This window comes from Corapipo altera, unplaced genomic scaffold (genome assembly GCF_003945725.1).
Source record: "Corapipo altera isolate COAL_440 unplaced genomic scaffold, ASM394572v1 57, whole genome shotgun sequence".
In the NCBI taxonomy this organism is placed as follows: domain Eukaryota; kingdom Metazoa; phylum Chordata; class Aves; order Passeriformes; family Pipridae; genus Corapipo; species Corapipo altera.
The window spans coordinates 718959-738689 of NW_020884905.1; the positions used below are offsets into that span (position 1 = coordinate 718959).

Sequence of the window (19731 nt, forward strand, 5' to 3'; positions counted from 1 at the left end):
GATGGTCTTTAATCTTTGTTACCTGTGTTCCATACAACTACAGAGGCACAGCTTCTCACAAAACAAAAATTCCGGGGATTTAAGAATAAAACTGTCCTACTCTGCTCTTTTTTTTAAATGGCAGGCTTTAGTCGTCTTATGCTTATTTTTCTGCTTTTACTTCTGGAAGAGCAACGAATGATTTATCTTGACAGATACAAAAGATTGCTGAGGGGGAAGATCCTCCTGGCCTATAGCAAATGAAAATTATTACAGAGAGATCTACACTGTGAGATGTCACAGGAGTTAGAATACACAGTGGCAGAGAGGAAGCCCACTGGCTGTGGAACACCAGATACAGCATGTAGTATTATATGGCTTGATCATGAGTACCATGATACAACCATATGTTGTGCTTCTCCAGCAAGTAATCTATAATCATACCCCATACATACACATATCTATGTATATCATTTATTCTCACATCCTTCTCATTCAGCTGAGCAGTGGTTCTCCTGTCTAGACATGTGAATCACTGTCATAGTCCACAGTCAAATCATCATCATTGGGCACGAGTTACTTTGTTCTGGGATCACAACCATTACATGCTGAAGCAGCAAGGGCATTTTGCAATTGCTTCATGTTGATTTCTCACTTGCAGCTCATCTCTGTGCACTCAGGAGGACTTAAGTAATTTTGCAGTCATAGGCTATCCAACCACTTTAATATGCTATCAGAGTCACGAGAAATTCTGTGCAATATAGTCAATGGATATTGGTACAAAGCAGCTGGATAGCTAACAGACCAGGTTTTTTCCAAAGGTAAGGTCTTTGGAATTTTAAGTTTAACAGATTAATGCTAGCAACCACATATAGTATCAAAGTATGATGAGTTATTAGACCAAACCAGGTTGATCAAGGCTTTATCCTAAGCGGTCTTGAAAATCTCTGAGGACGAAGACTGTACAGCTTCTCTAGACAAACTTATTTACTGCTTAACTGTCCTCATGGTGAACAAGACTTCCCCAAACCCAAATCAAATGCGCCTCACTGAAAAAGTAATGCATTAATAAACTCCAGATAAAATTTTTAAGCACTGAAAGGTTCCATTAACAGTTTATATTTAACAGAGAGCTAAGCATGAGACCTAAATTATTGGAGTGACTCTCTAAAACTAAAGAGAAGCCCTTTATAACATCCACAAAATTTGCATTATAGCTTACAGAAATACACACAATTTTTTATTTTAATAATTCCTGTATCCCAGCAATGAAAGCTATGTATGAATATATGATAAGATGCAGTAATATGAACAAGATTAGTTAACAAAAATCAATACGCACTAACAGCAACAGAAGTGAAAATAGGTCAGCATATTCAGATCAAAAATTGATGTGTGTCATTATCATATGGCCTTCTAGGGCTTGTTTTCTACTGAGGTTAATACTGCATGGGACACAGCTATACTCCATTATACATTACAGACACTGTAGGGTATACTGCTAAGCTTGGTCCCTCCCAGAATTATTAAATCACTTATTTGCTTTTGTTCTTTAGATTTATGTCATGCAGACTGAACTGTGCAAAATGACAGCCTTTCAGTGAATCAGTAATAAGCACTGCTTTGTTTCATTGTTCAAACACAAGAAAGGACACTTGTCTGAAGAACTGTATTTGCATTTAAATACTTTATAAAAAGTACCTTCTAGAAGTATTAATTAGGCTACAATAATAAAATACTGTCAAGAATGTGCTTAGTTTAATAATAGAATGTAGTAAAAATGTATTTAATGCAAATACAGTGCAGTGCAGAATTACGATTGTTTCACATTACTGAACACCATTCATATATAAACAACAGGTTTACATCTCTCTAAAATTTCTTTCACACAAGAACACCATATAAATCTTCTGTGGAGAATTAAGTAGCTATGCAATGCTTTTATAAATGGAATATGCTGCACAGGTTATCAGTTTGGTATCAATTCACCTGACTGCCAGGAGTTGAATCAAGCAAGGCTGCTAAGGGAAAATTAATAGCAAAGAGCACAATGGAAGAAATAAGATATTTAGGCTGCTTTAAAGTAGTAAAAATAACATTGGCTTGAGCCATTTACCAGGTGGGAGCTAGTGGTCTGGTACCAGCCAAGCTGCTGGCTAGGTTTATTCTCTTCTGGCTGATAGCCTACAGAGGAAGAAGGAAATCCCAAAACGTAAAACTTTGGCCAGGGAAAGTAAGAAAAGCTGAATAATTATCAGGACCTTACAGTTTAAAACCATGTGAAAGAAACAGATGGATAGTTAGAGTGGTACTAAATGTATCCTGTTTTGCATACTAATTAGCTAGACTTGAAGTCATTTTCCAGAGTTAACCACTCAGGCACTTGAAAATGCAGACATTCTCTGTAAAATACAATCCTGGGCTTTCAATTATCTACTCATTTTATGTTCCTGATTTTCCTTTTAGCTCTGCTGCTACACACTACCTTTTCTCTGCCAGAATTCTCAGCCTCCTTTAATGTTTGAAGGCTGACCCATCCTTTTCTATCTTTCTCAAAGCAAACAGAGCTTGTTCTTCTTTCAAGCACTGTATAGTTTGAAGAGACTGAGATGGGTTTTGAAGACAACTCTGTCATGTTCATGCTATTAACATCTCTGCACAATGCTATTTAGGAACCTTTGTTTTCTGTTCCAGTTTTAAAGTACAGGTTGAGAATTTTAACAGTCATTTTAGTATCCTCTTACACTTCCATGCTCCATCCATTTTATTCTTCCTACTATCATCCAATACCTGTTCCCTTTTCTTAGGGCAGAAACATCATATTCTAGTTCTCTATTTTATATGCAACTGCAGCAAAATTTCTAACACAGAAGAAGCATTTGTTATAAAATATGTAAATTCTATTAAGCTAAGAAGAATGGACTATATCTTGTCACTACCTAAACAGTGGATAACGAAGAATTACATTAATACGAAATTCAAAAGACAAAATTAGGCAAAAATAGAGTGCTACCACATTCTAGTTTCAGAGAAAACATTCAAAAGACACAGGTGTGAATGGCCTCAGAAGGGTGTGTCCTATGGGAATACGAGGAACAAGAAGTGAAGTGAAGGAAATACTTGAAAATTCTACAGGAATACCTCTTAATCCGAAGTGTAAAGTCTTTTCAGCAGTCTAAAAATAGCTTCTTCATATGAAATCAGCATTATGAATTCCACATTTTGGAATGAAAACCACACTTATTTCTCTTACATCTCACCATGCAAAGCACTGCACACTCAGTAAAAGAGGCATGGGACCATGTATGACCTGGCAGTGACAGCAGACCACCATTTTGTATTATTTCTAACACAAAAGACAGATGTTGTTCAGGCTGTAAAGTTCCATCATAATGCTGAACACATGGAATATAAACAAGCATAAAGTTTTAAAACTTTCCTCTTATAAAAGGAAAGAAAAAAAACAACTGTGCTTCCTCTCTCCATCACACTGTTTATCATATATTGAATGAAATACCTATTTCACATACAAGTACAAATACTTTACAGTATCTTCCATTCCATCATCTGAAGCCTATCATGAAGATCCCAAATGTCCTTTTAATGATTGACCAGACAGGGGGTGCAGTATAGCTGAGGGGGAGGAATGGGGTAGAAAACAAGCTTTACCATCTCTTTCTTGATTAAACTTGGAGATTAGATACAACAGAGAGTGCTTAAAGGGCTAAAAGCACTAAAGTACTAAGTTAGCAGTTTAAGCACTAAAGTACTATAGCACTAGCTCATTAATACAGTAGAAATTAAAAATATGTTCACACTCCATTTCATTGCAATGAAATATTCTGGAAGCTACAATAGCATGTGCTTACCAAGGAGACAATCTCAGTTTGAGGGGAAAAAAATTTTGAATTCATGAAAAATTACTAGATACTAAATTGTTAGTCTCTGGGCAGTCTCATGCCTGTCTAGTATATTTATAACGGTAAAGTCTTCTGATACATTCCCGTTCCTTACAGATATGAAGCAGAGAAAGTGCAAAATGGAGTACAGCTGGTCTTTCCCACTGAGCTGAGTAAATAATCACATTGTCCTTGTCATACCAGTGAAGCTAATGGAGCAGAAAAGAGGCCAATTCTTTACTTCTGAAATTGGGTACATCATCCGAACAACGAAGGTTAACTCCTCTGACATTCCCATTACCTTTCGAAATACCCAGTGACTAATATGAAAAAGGTAAAGAATGGGTTTACATAAGACAAAAATTGAATGACTTCCCTTGATTCACTAGGCAGTCCAGACAGTGCTGAGCATCCGCCACCAACTCCTGCACAGGACTCAGTACATCATCTCCCTTGCTATTCCTCTGCCTTTCAGAAGTAGGAAAGAATTTGGGTAAATAATGAATAAAAATGATAAAATGCCTGTCCACCTAGTTTGGTCTGATGCCTGTCTGGCAGTAGTTCTGTAGTTGTGTCAGACTACACTGACTGAATGCTCACACTGTTCCATCCATGTCTTGCCCCTTTCTTGCTAAAGTATAAGACAGATCTTTTACTGAACTTTCACAATGGGAGGGTTCAGTGTACTTTCCTCATCTCTTTGATCAACCATGTCACAGTTCCCTCCTGTGAATTGCTACTTTTTCTCTGAAGTTCATCATGAATTTAAACAAAATATGAACAGTTCAGATAATGGTATGGATTCTGCTTGCTACATGAACACTATAATTATTTTCATCTTACAAAATTTTCCATTGTTGTGTGATGTACTTAATAGGTTCACTGCATCCTAGAAAGTAAAAATCAAATTATCATTGTTTCTGGTGCCCATGAAATTATTCAGTACTGGTTTATTGAATTCCAGACTGTGGCGTTAAAATGAGAGAGAAATTGATTAAAGATAGTTCATTGTTTTTCACATTCAACTATTTTCCTCCATCAAAATCCTGAGCATCACATCACTTTCTGACATCACATTTGAAGGCCCATTTGCAGTAATTTTATCCATACTGTAACTGCTAGCACAAACACAGGAATTTATTGTAGCCCCAAATGGCAATTCAAAGCACTTCTCTTAGGAACTGATGGGCTAAACTTCGTTTAGAAAATCTGGTCTGGCTACTGTCAGACATTCATGCAGGTAAAAAAAGAAAAAAAAAAAAACAGGAAAGTAATTCAAAGTCAGCAACATCTGATTTATACCAGTATAACGCAGAGTAAAATTTCATGTGATAACTTATCATTAATCCAGTTTTAGTTTGAACAACTCTGAATAGCAAAAAGTTAAATAACAAAGGAAAATCCTTCATCTACTTCAGGGACCCTAAAAGCTCGTGCTGTATGTGCTTTTGGGGAAGTAACAATACATTGAAAATAACAGGTGCAGAAACAGCCCAACAACAACAGCAGACACTGAGAGCCTCTACAATTATGCCTCAGTTCTCTCTCCCCACGTTTTGTAACTGGCTGTTCTGAGCTTCTTTTCTCCTTTTCTCCTTCCCTATTCACTTCACTGTCACTCTACCCCTTCATCCCATTCTTCTCCTTTTACTTTGTCATCAGTGTACTTCCTTCCTCCCAGCAGTCACTTTCCTCGTAGGTACATTTCTTCACCCACACTGTGTCTGTCCCACCAGTTTGGGCTGTGAGCTGAAGCACACTTTGGTATTTGCCCACTGCCCTCTCTTTGTTGGTCATCCAGCAGTCTCGTCCTCTACCCAGCTAATGGTAACGGCACCAGAGTGGGCCACCCCCCACAGCAGAGTGCCTTCTGTGCCCATGTTTTAATACAAGAACCCTGACAATTAACCTTTTCACTAGTGCTATGTAAAAGCTGAGTAAGTGGTGGTAGGAGGCTGCTGAGTGGTTAATTACATGCCTGGTGGATGCTGAGAGCTCTCAGGCTCTCATTTAGACTGTTAGTCTAAACAGTATTGGTGAACATTTACCATTTTGGCTAAGGTCTATCAGCATTCATTTACAAGCGAACAAAAGTAATGCAGACTGCAGATACAAACAGAGCCATGGCCCACTTCCTTCCAAATAAAACTGTGAATTATTTCTATTGGAAAGGATTTAAAAAGAGAAGTTCATCTGACGGTGTTTTGTGTCAAATTCCAGAAGTATACAGATCTATTTCTACTGAGCATCTGTGGGGGTTTTTCTCTTGTGGGCTTTGTTCCTCTAGAACAGGAAGAGAGCAGGATCTTTAAGCTCTTGTCTGAACATGTCTGTCCATTACATTTTTGTCAAAAGCTGACATACAACCACTTATCCACTGATAATGTCAGATGCTTTACATCAGTGTAGAGAAACTATCATGGTTTATACCTACAGAAAAAAAACAAGTCTCAAGGCCTTAACTTTATTTGTAGCTCCCGAAGAGTCCAGTTCTATGCACTACTTTCAACTACTGTCAATTCTGACATTTTTAAAGGTGTAAAGGACAGAATTAAACCTAACACAGGAATTTAGGAAATAAAATGTCTCCAGACTTTCCAAGAAGAGGGTAATAAGGACATCTTCAGGAAAGATACCGAGCCATAATCTTAAGTAATTTCACGTGAAATTCAACTCACAGATACACAAAGCACAAAATGTGAAAAATAACAGTAAATTGAATAATTCACTGTTTCGATTTAAACAGAATGCTAATCAGTTCCAAACACTCTGAAAACCATTAAGAGGATGCACTTATATTTATTTATATATTATTTATCAGTTTGACTCTTCCAGACAAATCTTAAGGTTAGTAACCACAGAGATAAGCAAATATTTTCCATGGACTCATATTAAATTGAATTTTTTACTTTTATATGCACCCAAGAAAGGTTAACCATTCTGCTAGAATTACTTCTTAGAATAAGACTTTCTTTTTCTCTGTGGAAGATGTGATCCACTAAGATTTATGGTACCTTTGTAAAGATGCTGTCTCCATATCGCCTCTCTCATAGTTCAGGTAGTCAGAAAGATCCTCAGATGTCAATTTATGCTAATTAATCTTATGAAGGTCTCAGAAAACAACTCTGGGGCATTCTACATACGTATCACTGTGAGAGTGCTGCACACATGTTAAAGCTTTCAGTTTATAGTGGTAGCAGTGGTGTGCTTTTATTTATTCCTAGTGAAAAACACAATTTAATACCTACCCTAAGTTGCTGCAGGATAAATAAAGTAGAATTCAAAATAATGTCAACAGTCAGAGAAGAGTAAATAATAATAGTTAAAAAAATTAAAAATTGCACAGGCAAAAACACCCATGAAAGTTATAAGTTACTGTGTATACAACCCATAGGAAGTGCATCAAAAGATTCAAAAATCCCTTGTATTCTTGATTAAACCTAAACAATGCTAACAGCTTTAAAATGTGTTAAGGTATTGAATGAGGAGTCAGCTAATATCACTTTTTCCAGTAATGAAATAAAACAACTAGAGATGTAATGACTACCAGAAAATACAATTTTCTATAACTGTCCAGTGTATTAGCACAGGAAAGCTGGAATTTTAAGAATTTTACAATGATTCAGGAATCCAAGTCACTTATTTCAAAGTGACTTTGGCACGGACAAACCCATCTCTACCTAAAAGGCAGAAGGAGTTTTTCTTTTTTTCAAGAAGAATTTACACTGCAGTCTCAAAAAAATCCACATGTGAATGCAGTGTTGTCACTTCAGCTTTTCAGTCTACAGTCAATTGCTACTCACTCTTCAGTGCAGTTATACCGGGCTCTAACACACCTCAAGTATCATTGATCACTTCCCTTATGGTCATGACACAGCTGGGCCTGGCACATCATTTAGGTACAGGCATTTACTTGGCTACCTCTAGTCAAATCCTGAAAGAGTTCAAGAACCTGCAAGCACTATTTCAACTTCCTCAGCCTTGTTACCCTCATAATTGTTTCTTCCCATCTTACGGGGGAGGGGGAGGGGGGGGTTACATTACTGGATACATCTTACAGCAGGAGCTTCCCGTCAAAAATAAGACTTTATCATTTTTTATTCGATAAAAAATAACTGTTTGACTAGGATGAATCCTGCTCTTAAAAAGTAGTTTTAAGGAACAGGATATTTTTCAGACTTTTAACTTAATAATAAGTATCTCTTTTTCTACTTCGATAAAACTATAGAGAAACCCTGAAGTGAGAATTTTTCATACAAGAGTTGTTGAATCAATTGAGAGGAAGTGCTAGAACTTTTGTTAAAACACTGACATCCCACAGGAGCTGAGAAGCAGGGGGGGTAAAACACCTCAACACCAGTTCCACAAAGCAAAGACATTCAGAAAGCAGAGAAACAGTAACTTCTTAAATTCAGAATGAATCCTATGCCATCATCAAAACTAACTTTAATATACTCTACTGTTTAGATGAATATTTAATATATGTATGGAAAATAGTGGATACCTATCAGATACAAATTAGCATAATATGAATATATATTAATAAACTGTGTCTACAATTTTATTCAAAAGCACATTAAAATTAATTAAATGCATACCATTTGTTTTAAAGTTGCTATTTACATAGAAAAATATCAAATCCTAATAGCTCTTTCATTTATTTAAAAAGCAAACAAACTATATACCATGCGTTTATTCTGGGAATTCTAACTTACACTAGCAAAGGAAAATGAGTTACTGACTCTGTCCACTGGAACTATTTTACAGTCAGTTATCTTTTGAGATTAGGAACACCAAGAAATAATTTGCTGAAATTGGTTCTTGTGGTGCTAATGACATTTACTGCTTTGCTCATTTCAGGAAAGGGTGGAAGTTTTTAAACAGTAACCTTACAGTCAAGGGGATGTTCACTCGAAACAGTTGTTGGAATTAATCCTCTACAATGTCTGCATAAAAAATTCAAGTATTCAATTTAAACTAGCTTTTTCTAGGATGTTTCTAAAACAACCAGAGAGACTCCCAGTCAACTAAAATGAGACAAATCTCAACCTAACGGATAGACAAGGCATTGATCATCTGCCACACACAGGCACAGTTTGTGCCAGCCACTGACAGGCGACATCTGGGAACCCAACCGGTACAAACATGGGTTACAGTTTTATTATATGTTGCAATTATCTGGCATAAGGTTAGGACTAATTAAACCTTGTTTAACTTCAAATTACTCCCCTGTAAGTCATCTGTTAATCACTGTGGCATTGCCAAGGCACGTGGACCCTTCTGGAAGGACAGCTGGAGAGAGTCAGCAGGTGGCAACAGGTGATCATTAGGCACCACAGGAATTTCTGCCCACTGGAATGCAGTCTGCCCTGTCCACTCCCACACCTGGGGTAATGCTGGGCAGCAGAGACTGCCAGCATGCCTAAGGGCTCAGGGCCTCAGCCCATGGCCCTGCACCTTCACCGAAGGATGACCCAGACGACTTTCTGTCTGCACCTGCCACCTCCTCTCTTGCAAGACAGAGAAGTTATGTTAAAAACTGTTCTGCTGACCTGCCTGCCTTGTCCCTGGACTGTGAGGTCTCTTCCACAGAGCCAGGCAGATCTGCCACTTTTTAGTGAATATTTGTGTGACTAGAAGTGCTCTGCTATTCAAGCTCAATTAGTCTCTGTCCTGTCCATTTGGTCCCAAGCCACAATACACATTTTCCCTTTAGTGTTCTTACAATAAAATAAAAAATACCTGATATGTGAAAAATAGATGACTACTAGTTACCTTTCTTAACAAAAATTAGGTAATCATTGCCTGTTTTAGAGGAGAGGAATGGGAGTTTTTAACTAACATCAGGACTTGCTAAGGAGATTCCAGTTAATATTCCAGTTAATATTTCTATTTAGTGCCAACCTTGGGCTTTCACACAGCCTACTCATACCCTCCTCAGAGATGACCATCTGTTTCAGACCTCCTTGAGCACAGTCTGGATGACACTGACTGCAGCAGTTCAGACTGCTGGACCAAGAGCAGGGGAGATGTGCTTCAGAAGGCAGGCTAGAGACCAACAGATGCATTTCCTGCCAAGGGAGTGATCTTTACTCACAAACCACATTCCACTACTATGAACCCAAAATTCCAGACACAAGTGGCTGGCTAACTCAGAAATATTCTGGACGGTCTCCACAGGGGTATTTTGAAACATTTGTCTGATCACATTTCTGTGGTACTAATAAATTTTTAGAATTATGTGCATGAGTCACACGATAGGAACAAGTACTTGCTAATACTTAGAATGCAAAATGGGACATCACTTCAAAAAGACAATCCCAGGACTACTGATAATTTGCGTATTTGTCAAAGGCATAAATACCATATAACAGAAAGGAAAGAAGTTTCATATTCTGCAGGTAACAGATCCATGCAAATGAACTCAAACTTCCTTTACCTGAAATTTATCTTTGCATAAATTTGGCCGTGCTCCAGCACCACCTTGGATCACATGTATGAATTTAAGCTGATAATTAGTCCTACTAAAATCAATGCTTTTTCAAAAAACTTGGTGTTATGGTAGAAAATGAAAAGACATATACTGAAGTTTTTAAAAGAATCCTTTGAAACAGAAGTTTTACTAAAAATCTAGAGATTATCTAGAAAGATTTTGGTAAAAACCTAGCAGCTATCTAGCTGAAGTCTAAGTACCACTTGAGTGAAAAATCCCAAGACAGACTGGCTGCTATTATTTACTGCTGAATACCAAAGCCCCATAACATACCTAGTGAGAACTAGATATCAGCCTGCCCTCACAGAAATTTACCTGAAAAATGTTTTCTTAAATTAAAATCTCTCATCTATGCTCCAATTTTTTTCCCCATTTCCTGTCTTAATAGTCCAAATCTGGTCACTTGGATCAAGAGTTCTGCTTCCCCCTCCCAGTCAAGTGTGTTTGCATTTGATGTATCAAACGCTTTGCTTGGATTAATAATATTAAATATTTCCTCAACATGTGACTTTTTACATATTTATATTAAAAAAATCATAAAAGTTAATACACATATGGTGTATTTATAATCTCTCCTAAACAAAGATTACAAGTGTAGTATAAAAAACTAAAATTGCATTAGCAAAATACTACTTTGCATCTCTGAACAAAAGCAATCAGTATTTATTCCTGGCTTTATTTCTTTATCATTCAATAACTGCTTGTCTACAGATTAATAACATTTGCATATTGGCTTTCATCAGCACATTAAGAGGCACACCAGTCAACCACCTCAAAGCAACCTCGGTATAACAGTGCACAGCTCTCCAGCCAAAGCAAAACTTGAGCTGGCACAACCTGACATTGCCACAGCCACCAGCTTAGGACTCCAGCTCTGCTGGTGGGAAAGCAAGCTGAGCTATTATTTGGCATTAACATGAAACCTGTATTTAAAAGAATGGGGAGATTAACACATATGTCACACACATACAACCACAGTTTACTGTTTATGCAATCATTCTGTTCTGTTAATAATGATCTTTATTCTGCACAGTATTTTCAGATGTACTGTTACAGTTCTGAAACTGGTATTTTTCATCCAGCTTGCTTTCTAAATATACTAGCATGAATCTGCTTTTCCCAGATGGATGTACTAAAGTAAATAAGAATGTAAATTTTTTATGGATCTACTATTTTTCTACTAACTTGCTCCATTTATCCCTTTTAAAACTTTGAGAGTGGAATACAAAATCTTGGTAAGTGCCTTTACAAGCAGTAACCTGAGTTGATACCATTTTGGATATTGCAGCTACATCTCTGCTCTGCTACCAGTAGGGTTTTTTTAATTATTGTTATTCTGGTTTGGCCAGCTAAAAAAGCATACCTTTATATCCCCAGGCAATATGCCCAGTAAAAAAAGAGATACATAGAATTCTCTCTTTTTAATTTTTTTTAAAAGAAACAGAGATGCTAAAACCAGGGTTACTTTGACAACACTGTTGTCATCCTTATCAGCCAAGTGACTAAGAAACCAAAATGCTTAGAAATCAGCTCACATTACTTGGAATGGCTTCAAACTGAAAGAGGGCAGGTTTAGATTAGATATTAGGAAGACATTCTTCACTGTGAGGGTTGTGAGGCACTGGAACAGGTTGCCCAAAGAAGTTATGGATACCCCATCCTTGGAAGTGGGACCTACATTTCCTAAATGCATGAAAATAAGTTTAATACTTTCTTATGAATAAGGCATTTAGCCATTATAAACCAGAGTGACCCTTCCAGGCGTGACTGTCGGTCTGACCCAGTAATTCCCTACATTAGCATTACTACCAGGCTACCTTAGAGGATAAAACTCCTTTCAGAACAAACTGTCAGCTCACTTTTAGGGCACTGCAATGAATTATAGGCTCTGACATTGATTCGTAGATCTTTAAGCTCGTCAGTGATTTGCTGCATTCGATGGCTCTGGGTGCAGAGTGCAAAAACAGAACATGTCACAACATTGAGTATCTGACTCAGTATTTTCCCATAACTGCAATTCTTTTTATGGTGAGGATATGGACTATGATTCATATCATCTCCCACAATCCTTTCTTCATAATACATTGTTTGAACAAGCACAAATTATTTGTAGGTTGTCACTGCCGTATCAATTTCAGTGACAGTGTTGCAATATTCTAAAATAAACAAATAACAACACACCCATCTATAAACATGGATAGCTATAACACAACATAATACAGTGGGAAATACTGGTCAGAAATATCATATCATAAGCTGACATATTTGCCCTTGTAACGCTCTTGGTTAGCACCCTAAATTACTTACTATTTCAGGGCATTTAACAACTCATATTCCTTACTGACACCATCATTTCTCTAAAAGGCATAACGTTTTGATTGGAAAAGGTGCTTAAGTGAGCAGACTGCTCCAGTAACGTGAGTGAGCCCTCAGGAGTAAGAAAAATAAAGTATATATTTTTCATGCTTTGACATATTTCACTTCTCGCTAAACTTCTCTTGCTCTTGGAAACCACACAAATTTGGAGAAATGTATAGTCAGATTAAAATATGGAAATTCACAACCAGAACACAATGACAATGCCTGTTACGTGTTTGCAACAAAATCGGTTAGTTCCATACCTTGACATATTAGCCCAGGGAAAGAAAGAATATTATTCAGCCAGATTTGCCTGCAACAAAGTTCACTGCCACGTAAGCAATGAGCTCACGGGGATGCGTTCCCTTCCCGTCTTCCAGCAGGATTATCTGAGGTCATGTTGATTGAACAAGCAGAAAGTTCTAAACATCTACAGGGACATGTAGTGATAGGACAAGGGAGAATGGCTTTAAACTGAGAGCAGGCAGGTTTAGGTCAGGTATGAGGAAGAAATTCTTTGCTGCGAGGGTGGAGAGGCCCTAGCACAGGTTGCCCAGAGAAGTGGATACCCCAGCCTTGAAAGTGTTGAAGGTGAGGCTGGATGGGGCTTTAAGCAACCTGATCTAGTGGAAGGCGTGCCTGCCATGGCAGGGGAGTTGGAACAAGATGATCTTTAAGGTCCCTCCCAACCCAAACTACCCTATGGCTATGATTCTATGATCTACATACACCCATTCCATATGACTGTAACCAAGGGTGACTGAAAACAAACTGATTTTAACTGGTAAGTGGTTACCAAGTGGTCTGGTGGGGGGGTTTTCCAAAAAAAAAAAAGAAACTGAGAGCACATGAAAAAATTTTCCTTTGTGATTCCATGGTATCTGTAGGACTGAAGAATTTTTAGGCTAGGTAAAGCAACAGGGATTTTGTTGCATCTTTATAATTTTGTCTAGATTTGTCTTTTTAAGCTTTTGGTGGTTTTAGCTTTTTTTTTTTTTTTAGGCTAAAATAAGAATAATTTTAAAAACCAAGAACACAATGACAGCAAAAATGAACCACGACATTTGAGAAATTTGCTATTCAAAGGACAGTGTTAAAAATCACAATATGAGAGAGTCCAGCTGAGAAACAGAAAAATGGCCAATAATTACGGGGGTAGGTAAGAAAACTAAAACCTGGGATGAAAAGATAATGTTACAAGGATTAGTCATAGGAAGTACTGAGGTGAAGAGCTAAAAATGTGCTTAGACATAAAATTTGTGTCTGAAGGTGATATCAAAGCTGTGCTTGCTCCAGATGTCATTTAGCAATTGTCAAGCAAAGAATATAAAATGATGTCATTTTAAATTGTGATAGAGTTCAGGATACTCCATGGTTTAAAGAAGCTTTCACTTGGATATAGATGAAAAAGTCTAAGTTGGAAAAAAAATTCCTACTTCTTTGCCTTCTCCATAATTTACCATACATTTCCATGTAAATATTTTTACAACGTGCTTTAGGAGAGGTGTAAACTGAAAAAAACATACAACCAAATTAAGTAAAATAAGTAATGAGTATAAGGCTAGCAGTTTTTAATTATTAAATAAGAGCACTGCTTGGGAGATACAATGAAAGACGCAATAAGGAAACAGCATATTTTTTCAGGGTATTAAATTATTCCACTCAAGCTGATCTTTTGAGACATCTGTATTGGAAATATACAGAGGTTAAAGAAGCACCTGGTTCTTAATTTTATCTCTGTATCCATAAATAAGTACTTGTTTCATGAGGAGCACTTTTTGTATGGATCCAGGCAGGGCTTTTGCTCGCTATGGAACATATACTACAGCAGCTTCTATTATTATTCATTAGGGTATAAAGCAGCTCTTTGTTCTGTTAGTAAATAGGATCCAGATGCCAAGAGACCAGCTCATGGTGAAGTCATAGTGTCTTTGATGCTCAGAAAGCCACATACCAGCAAATTAAAGCCTTCATATAGTCCAAAACTTCAGTAGTGTAAGGCACTAAGTAGTACAAGCTCATAGAGTCTAAAAATTAAATACTTCACAGTTTAACAAGATCACAACAGCTAAAAAATATGGAGAAAGAAGACAAAAAGGCCATTATTTTCTTGTGACCTACTGAACAAGGAGGTTCAGAATCAAAACTACACTGAGAAGTTAGCAGCATCCACTGACTCTCATGGCCTGAGTTTTCTCTTTTGCCCTGCCCAGTCAGCTCACCTGAACAGCCTCTTCTTACAGGTGCTAGAAAGGAGGGGAAATATATTTTTCTGTCAGGACTGAAGCTCTTTCTCTGCTTGAACCCAGGGAATCCACACAGACCTACCATTAGGTGTTCCCCTCACTATTGCACAGGATCCTTTGGAAATCTATGCTCTTCCCAGACACTGACAAAAACTGAATAAATACCATTTTTTCCAGAACAAGTATCTAAAAATTTTACATTAGAAAAGCTAAGACTGAAAGGACATGAAAATTTTCTCACAGACTACATTTATTATGAAAATAAATGAAGAAAAATGCTGCAATGCTGTAGCAAGAACAGATTCTTATTGCACTCATAAAGTAGAAATACATTAGGGAGGTAATAATTATTATTTGCTTTTCTTGACTGCAGGCATAGGTATTCTAAATAACACAACCATACACTGTCATCATGTATAAGCATTTTGTAACACAGCTAAGTCTAACACACAGTAACAAAATGGGCAAGGAATACAGAAATATCAACAGTGTGAGAGGAAAAATAGGGAAGAATGGCTTTACCCACAGTGGTTCCACCTTCCCTCAGCAAAGAGTTCTATGGCCTGATCATCTCAACCTCAGTGACTAAGACTGAGGACCAAATCCATCAGCACTATCTATGGCTCTGTGGCACTACCATTAATTTAGGATAAGCTTAATAAGTAAATAAGACTTGACTGCTCTGAAGTGGTGATAATTATTAATAAAATTTACAAACTAAGCACTGGCAAACTGTATTATTGCTAATTGTCACTCTAGTATAGTTCTGTTTGAAGCTTCAAAGTGGCCTGATTTATGAGACTGTAAATACTCTCATTGCTGCAATCTTTCACGCTCTTATTCTCTAACTTGCACATACTTATATTCACTTGCAGCTGAGCAGATAAAAAACATTGCTGTAAAATAAATTGTGAAAATACTGAAGTTTCAGGCTCAGAAACAAATTTTCATCTCACCAAAGTTTACAAGTTTGCATTCCTAGAATTCAGAAGGAAAATACTCACTTTTTTACCAGCAGTTCTGTCAAATCTCAAAATGTCAGTAAGAGACCTTTTTAGTAAGTTTTGATCTTCTACCTGCAATATAAGTATCAACTGAACCCAAAACAGAATTCAGCAGCGTCTCCTGTGCTTTGGGACTCCACATAACAGCAAAAGCCACCAAGCATTCCACCAGGGTCCATACCCAGAGGGGCTTTGTTGTATAGCACACCTATTTCCCATTAAACAATCATACCTCCCTCCTCAGGCATTTCTCTATCCCACTCCAGGGCACCTCTATCTCCCTTCACACCTCCCTCCAAAATGCAGAGTCTAAAGCAGTGGATTCACAGTATTCAAGCATCTGTGCTGTTATTCCCCACAGCTATTGCCTTATGGCTTAGCATAAAGTGGAAATTTTACATAACAGTTTACATAATTGTTTTAGAAAAGCATCAATAACATTGTGGGAACAGGGGTTTTTTACCAGGCAGGTCTAAGGAATTTAAAGAGAGAAAAAATATTATTACAGATTAAAGTGTGTTAATTTAATCTCTAAAGGTCAGGTTAAACCTGCAGGATACAGGATATCTGCTGTCTTACACCAGCTTACTTTGCTTCTGAACTGACAGAGCTTTTAACACGAAGGGAAAGGAGAATGTAAGTACAACTGTGACAACATAGAGCAGTTTCCTTGGAGAATGAAGTCAGCCCCCAGATTTGTCCTGTGGTACACCACCAGTACAGTCTTGCTGCAAATCTCTGGAAAGAATTAGCAAGTACTGCCCCTTCGCACTCTCACCCTCACACCTCTGCTCAATTCATGAGCACGTTCTTCCACAGGCACGTTCCTTTCTACAGCACTCACTCCATTTGCTACAGTGGTAGAAAAGAGAACGAGCAGGCTGACTTATCACTCCTGTCTGGGGCTACACGGTGTGGCTGCTTGTGGCTCAGAGCCAGTGTGCTGCCAAGAGTGCCCTCGGCATACCTCCAGGACAGCGAGGGAAGAACACAGCAAGTAGTAAAGAGTTGAAAGTTACACAGTTTCAGAAAGTTTGCTCTATTGTTTATGCTATTTCCTGTGCAGCCTGTAGTTGATCATGACCCTGTTTACCCTTCTGTGCAAATGATATTTTAATGACAAGTTATGAATAGTAAGTGATTAGAAATAGAGAGAATAAATGAATAAAATAAAATAAATTAATGAAAAAATAAAGGGAAGAGAATTTCAGGGGAGAAAATGCAGAGCTTTGCTTACTGATGCTTTTCTCTTGCTATATCACTTGATTCATTTTTAAATGGCTCCCAAAACACTAAAGAAAAACATGCAAAAAAGCTTTACACTGCAAGTGTGGTGGGGTAGTTGAGCAGATATTTATTTCTTGCACCTGCTCTTCTCCAAAAGGTCTCTTCCACTTAATACACTCCATCAATGCTGTTTACAGAATGCTGTTGCTTTATTTTGAAAAATCTGCAAATGAATTCTGTTTAATTCTAATGCCAATACAAAGGTCAGCAGTTTCTGCATTCCGTATTCCTTTAGAATTAGGTTTCCTATTTGAAGCAGAGAAAAAACTGTTAAAGAGAATGCATGTTTCCTGCTTTTAGAGTCCTCCCCACGCACAGCAGCAGCAATAAAAAAACAAAACCCAAACTCAAACAGGCACAAGGAACTGTTTCCAATTAAATTTGTATCAGAGTGGCATTGAGAAAGAATGCGATAGCAGCGAGAGCCCAAGGATACAGGAGGTCAACTTATACATAATTAATTTGTTAATCTTCCATGGCATTTCACTGAATTGTGTTATTTTCTCAAATATATCCAAAAGTATGACAAGCTGTCTTTCCAAGTGGCTTTATGTGCCTGTGCTCCGCATTCTGTATTTCAATAACAACTAGAAAAGGATGATGACAATTTAACCACTTTTAAACATCTCTCCTAGCATTCTGGGATTGTTTACTTTGCCATATGCTATTTAATAGCACATTTCTGTTCAATCAGAATGTTCAATCACAAGAATCTAAAAATACCAAATGGCCTGGGTTTCTTTTCACTAAGAAATCACAGAAAACTGACTCTTTAGAAGTAATTAATGGCAATCTCTATGTTTGATGTTACAGGTATTTTCAGTGTTTGGGGTTTAGTTAAAAGTTCAGAGGAAAGAACGCAAGCCTTTCGATTCTTTTAACAGGTCTGCATTGTTTGTTTTACTAATTATAAACTAAAATTTGTTCAAGGTGTGCTTTAAAATGCAGAATTAGATAATTCCTTATTACAGTGTTAAAACTGTTTTGTGTGCTGAATACTGTAAGGGAATCATCATTTACAATGTGACAGATTTTATGAGGAACACACCAATAAATGTGTGCCAATAAGGTACTCTTGGCCTGCTTTGCTATTTTGTGTGACATTTTGCTGCCTTGTGTTTCCCAAACACTCTATGAGAAAATAACAATTATCAAATGATTTTAAAAAACATATATGAAAGAGAAGTTGTATTATAAAGTGGTTTTATTTAGGTTGTAAATGGTTAAACACGTATTTAACTGAAACAATACTCCAGCTCAGAAGGCTCTTGGTCTGCAGGAAGTATCAAAAGAAGAATCTCGCTACAAATACGAGGAGCAAAACCTGTGCTTCACTGAATAATATGAACAATACAACAGGAAGAAACTGATGCTGACCTTGAACATACAAAAATATCTAGTGCTCTGTGTCAGTGCTGACTATTGGGATGATGTTGGCCTACATTAACATTTGATTACCTTTTGGCACTGTTTTTAAGCTGAGCCAAGATAACATTCATGTTTAAAATAGAACCATCTAGGCGAAAATCAGACAAAGGAAGAAGACATGAAATAAACAACAAAATGTACTTAAATTTAGATGGAGGACATATGCTAAATATTCATCACAGAGTATTTATTTATGATAATAGCAGTTTTCTATTATCAGCTGCTGCGATCTTTTTTTATGCAAAATGTGAAGTTAAATAAGGGGGTTTTTATTACAATTCTTACCTGATAGCTATTTTCAATACTCCCTATAGCTAATACTAGATGGTAGAGATAGTATAATCAGCATGTAAGTGCAGCAAGTGAAGTGTATGTGAGAGAAAAGAAGCATGGACACACAAATTTATCACATGGCTTCTTCTCTGAAAAGGGCCAGTCCAAAAGTGCGCTTTCCCATAATTTAGTATTCTTTATTTTATAAATGGTAACAGGAGAGTACGTGGAAAGATCTGCATTCAGAGTCAGTTCCAGTCCAATTAACAACAAAACAATATTGTAAAGCAATGTATAGTCCTGACATATGTAAAACCCTACCCTATGTGCTTCGAAAAGGGAAGGAATAAAATTGCTTCATCAAGCAGATAGATTCAAAAGCTTAAGAACTAGCTATTGGCAATCATTCCTGGATTTTCAAATAAAAGGTCAAATCCATATTTAGCCTTTCATCTTCTTCATAATATCTTTCTATGAATTCCAACCCTCCTTTAGTAAAACACAAAACTTGAAAGGTCTGGATTAATGTTAGTACCACAACACTCCAATTTTCCAGTAAATGTATACATTATAACAGCCATAGAATATTGGTACTAGTTCTCTAGGGAGGCAAAACCAGGGTGCCCTGTTCCTGCTTTCATTAATATCCTTCAGAAGCTCCATTTGCATGGTATTTGCCAACTTCAGAGTCAAAGGTATTTGGGGTTCATCTCTGTATTAAATTAGAAATTTTCCTCATCATCCTACACATCCTACAGTGAAGT

General features: G+C 37.2%; 1 long non-coding RNA gene across 2 annotated transcripts in view; it reads right to left on the bottom strand.

The window, feature by feature from the left end:
• LOC113951083 overlaps positions 1-19731 on the bottom strand; it is a 159668-nt gene that overhangs the window by 122605 nt on the left and 17332 nt on the right. For both annotated transcript variants that reach the window (XR_003529030.1, XR_003529029.1), the window contains exon 3: positions 15980-16051. This is a non-coding gene — a long non-coding RNA (uncharacterized LOC113951083). The remainder of the gene's footprint in view (positions 1-15979; positions 16052-19731) is intronic.